Here is a 9,375-nt window from a genome sequence, read left to right on the forward strand (position 1 = left end):
GTTTATAGTTATTTCATTAGAAAATAATACAATAATAATACAAGAATAGATTCTTTTCACATACAACTATAAACCTGCTTTTGCCCCACTATGTATTTCATACCACTCCCTAAAATTTCAATTTCAAGAAATTATTCTCCAAATCAAAATCTTATTTTGTTTATAAATCTTGGTTTATGAAGCAAGATTCTTAAAATTTATATTCTACCTGCCAATTTTTCAAAGATTTGAAATTTAAAAATGAATAGGAGGAGGCATATGCCCTCAAATACTTTTAAATATTCATTTGAGTTACTTGTCATAACAAGTATATTTGTATAAATATAAACAAACAAGGTAATTACAAAGTATGGTAAGAAATGAAATAAACAGAATAATGTGATTGAGCATAATGGTGAAGGAATAGGACCTAATTTAGATTGAATGATTAAAAAAGGCCTTTCTAAGGAGGTGACATTTTTCTGAGACCTGAAGGAAGAGAAGGAGCCAGCTTTGCAGAGTGCTAGGGGATGAACATTTTCAGGTAGAGAGAAGAGCAAGTGCACATGCTATAAGATAAGAAAGAGCTTAAAGTGTTTGTAGAACTGACAGGTTATGGCCTAGGGAGAGTGAGCAAGAAGAGAGGCATCAGGCAATAATGGACTTTGATAAACAGAAGACAAGCAGGGGCTCACTAGTCTAGGCAAGACATTTTAATTTTATTCTAAGAACATTGAAAAGTCAACAGAGAAGTAAAGTAATACGAGGATAAGATAAAATAATCTGAATAACATTTATTTTAATTTGGAAAATTTCAAGCATATACAAAGGGGAAGAAATTATTTTAATGAATACAACACGCAGCTTTAACAATTATCAGGTCATGATCCCTGATTAACATTTTAGAAAGCTCCCTCTCCCTTTCTGTGGAGAATGAGAGCACTGGCCTGAGTTCCGAAGGGTCTTCAGTTAGATTCCAGTCAGATTCTCATCAAGGCCTCCTACTTAGGTTGCAGGTTCAATCCCTGCTCTAATCAGGAGGCCCCAAGGAAGATAATCAATCACCAATGGATGTTTCTCTCTCTCTCTCTCTCTCTCTCTCCCCCTTCCCTCCCTCCCTTCCACTCTCTCTAAAAATCATGTTCTCAAGTGAGGATTAACAACAACAAAAAGAATAATCTCAAGGTAAAATCAATAGCAGTAAAACAAAAAGTTCCATTTTAGATATATTAACTTTGAGAGTTTTTTAAATATTTTTATTTTGTTTAATTTATATTTTTATGGATTTCAGAGAGGAAGGGAGAGGGAAATAGAGATAGAAATATCAATGATGAAAGAGAATCATTGATTGGCTGTCTCCTGCGGCCCCCTACTGAAGATCAAGCCGCAATCTGGTCATATGCCCTTACCCAGAATCAAACCTGGGACCTTTCAGTCCACAGGCCGAGCTTTATCCATTGAGCCAAACTGGCTAGCAGTAGTCAGCAAACTCATTAGTCAACAGAGCCAAATATCAACAGTACAACGATTGAAATTTCTTTTGAGAGCCAAATTTTTTAAACTTAAACTATACAGGTAGGTACATTGTGATTAACTTAATTAGGGTACTCCTAAGGCTTAGGAAGAGCCACACTCAAGGGGCCAAAGAGCCGTATGTGGCTCACAAGCCGCAGTTTGCCGACCAAGGGCTAGGGCAAGATGTTTTTTTAGACATCAAAGTAGTGATGTCAGGTAGAGTTTTGATACTATGCAAAGCCTGAGAAGAGGTTTGAACTAGAGTAGAAATGCAGAAGTCCTCAGTAAGTAAAAGTATTTGAAGCCATAATTTTGGCTTCCAAATCAGAATTTTTATGCCAAATAAGAATAGACTTAGCAAAATGTTACCTTTATGCATCTGTGTTTCTTCTTTCTTTACTTCTCTTCCCAGATATTTCAGGTTTCTGATCACCATTTTCCACCTCTCCCTCAGTTGTACTTACATTCTCCTTTTCCCTCAAAGTGAGGGTTTCTAGAACCTTAAAGAAAATGATTCATCATACCTTTTTATCAGATAAATTAATCACTTCCAATCTGTTAATATGTTTCCTTCCTAGATAAAATAACACCAGTGAAAGCCAGGTTTCCAAATCGTAGATGAGGGAAAATTTCTTCTTACAGAGTTAAAAAATGGAATAGAAATGATTGAATTATTATTATAATATCACCATTTTTGCAACTCCTAATAGATTAATGGATTTGGGTATTAAACACCATTGGCTGCTAGTATAACAAGAGAGACAAGCATACTTTTTGTGCATCCTAATGGAAGAATATATTACCTGTGAAGATATCTTGCCAACAAAATAGAACCTAAATTTGGTCAAGCATCTAGATGGAAGTTACAAATTACAGGAAGTACAGGGTACAGAAGAATATGGTAAATAACATGTGAAATGACCCCACATGGATGCAATAAACAAAACTCAAACTGTGGGGAAACTATGCAGGACCCAATTTCTTCAACAAATGAATTGCAAGGCAAAAAATAGAGCTGAAGAAGAAATCTAGAGGTTGAAAGAAACATAAGAGGCATATCAACAAATTATAATGTGTGCACTTATTTGCATTCTGGTTCAAACGAGCAATCTGAAAAAGAACAACAACAAATATTTATGTCATTTATAGACAACTGAAAAATTCAAACACCAGATATCTGATGATTCTATGTACTGATTATTAATTGTGCTGATGATGTGGTTTAAGGGCCTTTATTTTTTAAAAATATGAAATTAATTATTTGCAGATGAAATAATATGCCTGGAATTTGCTGCAGAATAATGTAGAAGGGAGAGTAGGAATACAGATGAAAAGAGACTGGCCATGAGTTCATAAGTACATGAGGATCATTATACTGTGCTGTCTACTTTTGCATAGTTTTCAAATTTTCCATAATAAAAAGAAAAGCAAACAAATACCAGGTTTCCTTTTGAAGAAGCCTAGCAGAAGTGTTATTAATGATGGGAATGGAAAATTTGTTGATGATTTTTTGGACTAGAGAGTTCTTCACAATAGCCAGATTTTTCTGCCTAATTATATAAAGATGCTCTTGTACCTATAAAACTAAAACAATTGCTATCAATGCCAGAGAGATAAATACTGAATTCACACCCTGTGGCTAACTCTGGTATTTCTTGAATGGCTGTTCAATTCTGATTCAAAAATATGATCTGACTCTGAAGGAATAGATACCTGAACAACAGATGCTAGAAAAAAGTATACCAGGACAACAAATCCTTAGTAACCTGATAAAATGAATTCTGTTATGCAGGAATGTTTGGGTTATATAATGTCTAGATCAGGGGTGGGCAACCCCTGGCATGCATGCCAAACATGGCACGCCAGTAACTTTTGCTGGCACACGAAACCCTCTCTTATAATCTGCCATTTACGATTTTTTTCTTAATATTGACTTTTTTATTTTTCAGATAAATTCAGTGTAGGTGCATCTTAGGTAAATAAATAATTTTACATACCAAGTTATCTTAAAGACCATAGACATGGATTGACGAGAGAGGGGAAGAGCAATTTCTATGCCTGCCTTAACTCTCCCTGCCTTCCTAGATCCCACCAGTGTTTTGGTTTCATCCACATACGCTTGTGAACATTTGTTCTCAGTGATGAATTTTGTTAAGTCTCGTAATAGGAGTAGCCTGAGGAATGAAAGTAGTAGCTTGTGCATATCTCTGAAGGTTACGAAATATAAACCTGATGTAAAGTCTCTGTCATCAGTGATGCAGCAGCAAAAGTCCCACTGATAATATCAAACGGAGTCATAAAGTTTTCTGTCGGACTATCAGTGTACATGTATACATTAAAAAATAAATGTATTTTTCACCATCATATACTGTGTTTTTGTCGCTCGAATGAATTTTATTATTTCTTCAAGGTTCTTCACATACATACACCTTAAGAGATATCAAATAGGTGTAACATGTTCTCAAAAAATTAGGGTTGGCACGCAGAAGAATTTTGAGTCAGAGATTTTGCTGGTTTGGGCACGCACTCACAAAAAGGTTGCCCACCCCTAGTCTAGATTGATGTATTTATTGTATCCAATTAGTTTATTACATAAGATTATTTTATAGCTACCATATATTGAGTATTTCTGATAGACCAGTCACTCTGCTAAGCTTTTCATATATTCTATTTCATTCTTACACTGCCTCATGAGGTTGCTATTGTGTTGATATTGTGTTACTTTTCCCCTTTTATAGATAAGGAAATTAGTACTGAAAGGTTATATATGTAATTTGTTCAAGATTGCATAACTAGTCAATACAATCTGAATTCAGTAAAATCTAATTCCTTTTCCCAGGATGACCATATATCCCAACTGGCTGCACCTTAAAAATATCCTAAGTTAGAAAGAGTAGATTCTGAATGAATTTCAGCATGCTACACAGTCATACTTAACATAGCTAGCAATTCAACCTAACCCTTATCAATGCTCTTTAGATTTTAATTCTGTCTCTTACTTCATTAAAGACAAGCCTATGTATGGTTCTAAATGCTTCTCAAGGACATATTGTTTTGACACAATAGAAGGGAAGGGAAATACAAAAGATTGGTTCATGAAGCTTGTCTCTCAATGCATTCATTTATCACTAAAAGCCATAAAGTATCAAAACACAAAGCAGTCTTATTTAACATGTGACAATGGAAGAAGGACTCTTCCATTGGTCCCAAACCTAACTCAATACCCTCCCCTTCAAGCTGTTCCTTCTTTTGAAGGCAAGGATGGTGTAATAGAATGCTAGATTTGAGGGAACAATGAGGTGCAAGTTATTCATTTATTCATTCAACAAATATTATCTACTCTGAGCCTCTGTGATCAGAAAACACGGATAGAGTCCTGCCATCAAAAATCCTATAGGTCATTGGGAAATATAGGCAATCAAACAAATAAAAGTAAAATTAGAAACTGTATCAGTGCCAGTGTCCATGAGTGTATATTGCAGGAACCTCACCATTTTTGTTTTTGGCAGTTAGAGAATTGTATCCTATGCATTTAGAAGTGAATAGTATACATTTAAATTCCTGCTATTTTTATAAAAGTGCCACGACATTGTGAGAAGCCAGTATTTTACTTTTATTTTTTTAAATATATTTTATTGATTTTTCACAGAGAAGAAGGGAGAGGGATAGAGAGCCAGAAACACTGATGAGAGAGATCGATCAGCCGCCTCCTGCACGCCCCCCAGTGGGGATGTGCCCGCAACCAAGGTACATGCCCTTGACCGGAATCAAACCTGGGACCCCTGAGTCTGCAGGCCGACGCTCTATCCACTGAGCCAAACCGGTTCGGCGAAGCCAGTATTTTAGAACTTGTCAGAAAGTGCTACTTGCAGTATGATTTTCAGGTTCCTAGTCCAAAGGACAAAAACTATAAAATATTTCTTGCATGGGCTTGCTCAATAAATGAATTTCTTGATCTATCAAGTTTACCATTGTTCATAATTATTTGTTTTTCCCAATAAACTTAAACCATGCAGCCACTTTCTCAGCTGCATGGGGAGAAGGAGGAGGCAGGGTCCTTTTGGAACCTATTCAAAGCTGCTTTTCTCAAATGATAGGACACTGCCAAGGTCGGCAAGCCTAAAATTAACTCCACCAGCTGTGTTTTGTTTTGCTTCATATAGCGCATGGGCTCAGGGGGCTTAATCTGCTAGGCTTGCTTGCTGCTGCAATCTGCTGTGCTCTTAAAAGTTTTTTTGCCTGGAGTGCTTGTTGTGCATAAAGACGTGGTAACAAAGCAGCTTGAGAGTATATGGGGACTAAATGAATAAGTCTCTCCATTAATCTCAAAAAAGCCTAGCAACAATGTGGGGGGTCACGGGGGTGGAGGAGTCACCACTGTGTATGTCAGATGAGCAGCTTAACTTTTAACCTTGCTGAAGTTTCCCACAGGCTACTGATGTGCTGTCAAGAACCAAGAGATGAGGATGTAGTTTCAAGGACTCTTTTTAGCCCAACCCTCTCCAGGAGGTCCTTTAGCACGAAGGACCTTATATAGACATAAAGAGAATCCCAACTGGCTGCACCTTAAAAATATCCTAAGAATCAGCAGCTGTTACTTTCACCCACACAAATTCACAGTTGGCATAATTAAGTAGAGCCTGTTCTCCAGAGCTGCAGCCCTTGGGTTGTGCCCTAAGTACTTATGCTGCTCCCCCATCCCCTTCTTCAGAGTAACCTAAAGCAGAATGGATACATGAAAGGGGTTGGGTTTGAGCAGTTCGGGGTTTGCATCAAAGTAAATAATGAAATGTGGAAGGCAGATCTTCCAATATGGTCTTGAATCCCTGCCTATATGACCACTGGACTCCAGAGATTCTAGGCAGTCCCTGCTCTTGGCCATTTATTCTCTCACACCCTCTTCTTGGCATCTCTCCAATGTTTTCCATAGTTGTCATAGTCACAACCATAGCAACCTGAGCAGGCCACAATCCTCTTATAGCTGGAGACGTGAGATACAGCTTTGCACAATATAATTCCCCAGTCTTGCACCAACTGGAATCTGGTTCCAGATAGTCTAACCATTTTTTTTTCCTCCAGAGAATTATTCCAAATCCTCCCAAAATATCTCCGTCCTTAAGGTCTGAGTGGCATCAGGGCAACCAGGGAGCATTACAGAGAAGACCAAAGTAATCAATCTTACCTTGAAATTTGACCAAGTAGTAGTTCCAAATCCCTTATTTATAGGTTGCACTCTGTGTTTCCACACAGGTCATTCCATTTGAGTACAGGATATAGGGACGTCGTAAAATAAAACCATTGTGGGCAGGAAGATTTCCTATCCAAAATGGAGCTTTTTTTAAAAAAAAATTAAATCTTTATTGTTCAGATTATTACATTTGTTCCTCTTTTTTTCCCCCTATAACTCCCCTCCTTCCAGCTCCCACCCCACCCTCTGCCCTTACTCCCCACCCTCTGTCCTCATCCATAGGTGCACGATTTTTGTCCAGTCCCTTCCCGCATCTCCCACACCCCTTCCCCCCCCCCCCCGCCCCAAGAATAGTCAGTCCATTCCCTTTCTATGTCCCTGATTCTATTATAATCAACAGTTCATTCTGTTCCTCAGATTATTTATTCACTTGATTCTTAGATTCATTTGTTGATAGATGCATATTTGTTGTTCATAATTTGTATCTTTACCTTTTTCTTCTTCTTCCTCTTCTTAAAGGATACCTTTCAGCATTTCATATAATACTGGTTTGGTGGTGATGAACTCCTTTAGCTTTTCCTTATCTGTGAAGCTCTTTATCTGACCTTCAATTCTGAATGATAGCTTTGCTGGATAAAGTAATCTTGGTAGTAGGTTCTTGGTATTCATCACTTTGAATATTTCTTGCCACTCCCTTCTGGCCTGCAAAGTTTCTGTTGAGAAATCCGCTGACAGTCTTATGGGTATTCCTTTGTAGGTGACTGAGTTTCTTTCTCTTGCTGCTTTTAAGATTCTCTCTTTGTTTTTTGCTCTTGGCATTTTAATTATGATGTGTCTTGGTGTGGTCCTCTTTGGATTCCTTTTGTTTGGGGTTCTCTGAGCTTCTTGGACCTGTAAGTATATTTCTTTCACCAGGTGGGGGAAGTTTTCTGTCATTATTTCTTCAAATAGGTTTTCAATATCTTGCTCTCTCACATCTTCTGATACCCCTATAATTCTGATGTTGGTACGTTTGAAGCTGTCCCAGAGGCTCCTTACACTATCTTCGTATTTTCGGGTTCTTTTTTCATTTTGCCTTTCTGGTTGGGTGTTTTTTGCTTCTTCGCATTTCAAGTCTTTGACTTGATTCTGGCCCTCCTCTGGTCTGCTGTTGGGTGTCTGTATAATATTCTTTATTTCAGTCCGTGGATGCTTAATTTCTAGTTGGTTCTTTATCACAGCATCGAGGGTCTCATTAGATTTCTTGTAGATCTCAATAAGTTTATCGGCAGCTTCTAGACAGTTCTTGAGCGACCTTAAAAGTGTGGTTCTGAACTCAATATCCTCCCTTGATAGTTTTGTCCTGTTTCTTTGTCTCCACATTTTGTACGCTTTCTTGGTGCACCCCCTAGTGGTCTTTGTGCACATTCTTGTTGTAGTTAAACCTTGATTGTTGTAGTTAATACTAGAGGGATTTGACCTCCAGGCCGACTGGCTGTGAGAATCAGCTGTGTCTGCCTTGGGCAAACTTCTGTCCTCTGGAGAGGTGCTAATCTAGCCTTTGCCTGAGGCTATCCGGTAAATGGCTCTGCGCAGAGCTTGGGCGGGGCGGGTCGCACGGGATCAACAGGGTGGGTGGAGGGAGCAGTTATGGCTGCTCTCAGTCCCGTTCCCAGAGGCTCTGCTTCTCAGAACCCCAGCAACCGCTGCAAACCTCGGAGAGAAAGCTGCCCTCACGTTCTGAGGGATGCCAGACAGTCCCGCTTCTCCCACCTGAGTCTGAGTCCCTAGAGACTCGCCTGGATCTGGAGCTCAGAATCTGAGACTCTTTCCCGATTGAAAACAACAACCGCGCCCTCAGCCACCAGCCGCTCCTCGCGTGCACCTCCGCACCTTTGTATTTTCCACACTGCGCCTCCTCTGAGCCTCCGTATGCTGTTCTCTTTCCTTCTAGTTGAAGAATTTCCCCTCAGCCAGCCTTCCTGTGGTTCTGGGTGATGTCCGTTCTATCTTTTAGTTGTATTTTTGAAGTGGTTGTTCGAGGCAGCAAACTCGGTGTTTACCTATGCCGCCATCTTGGTTTTTCCTCCCAAAATGGAAATTTAAAGGGAGTGATCTTGTTTTGCTTTTGTTTTTGTTTTTTTCCCTTTTTATTGAATTTATTGGGTGACACTGGTTAACAAAATTATACAGGTTTCAATTACACAATTCCACATCATTTGTACACTGTATTGTGTATTCACAACCTGAAGTCATCTCCATCCATCACTATTTATCCCCTAAAGGGAGTGATCTTGTAATGCACTTCTTATAAGGGACCTATCTGAGACCTTCCTGGAGCTCTGCAGGATAAAGGGCTCAGACTCCATCAGTAACATTTATTAAAGATCTACCATAAGCCAGTTATTGTGCTAAGAGTGAGGATACAAAAGAAATACACAACATCACAACCCTCAAGGAGTTTGTTTTTAGTGGCAGAGACTGACATATCCTAGGTAATAAAAGCCTAATATGCTAAGTGTCCAGTCATCCAGTCGCCCGTTCAACCAATCAAAGCGTAATATGCTAATGTTATGCTAAGGCCGCTCAACCACTTGCACTGACCACCAGGGGGCAGATGCTCCAACCAGTAGGTTAGCTTGCTGCTGGGGTCCGGCTGATGGGGAATGAGCGAGATGGGTCGGACACGCCCTGGAGCCCTCCCATGGTCCCTC

Source organism: Myotis yumanensis, unplaced genomic scaffold (genome assembly GCF_028538775.1).
Source record: "Myotis yumanensis isolate MYYU_CA2020_CCGP unplaced genomic scaffold, mMyoYum1.0.hap1 SCAF_1, whole genome shotgun sequence".
NCBI lineage: Eukaryota > Metazoa > Chordata > Mammalia > Chiroptera > Vespertilionidae > Myotis > Myotis yumanensis.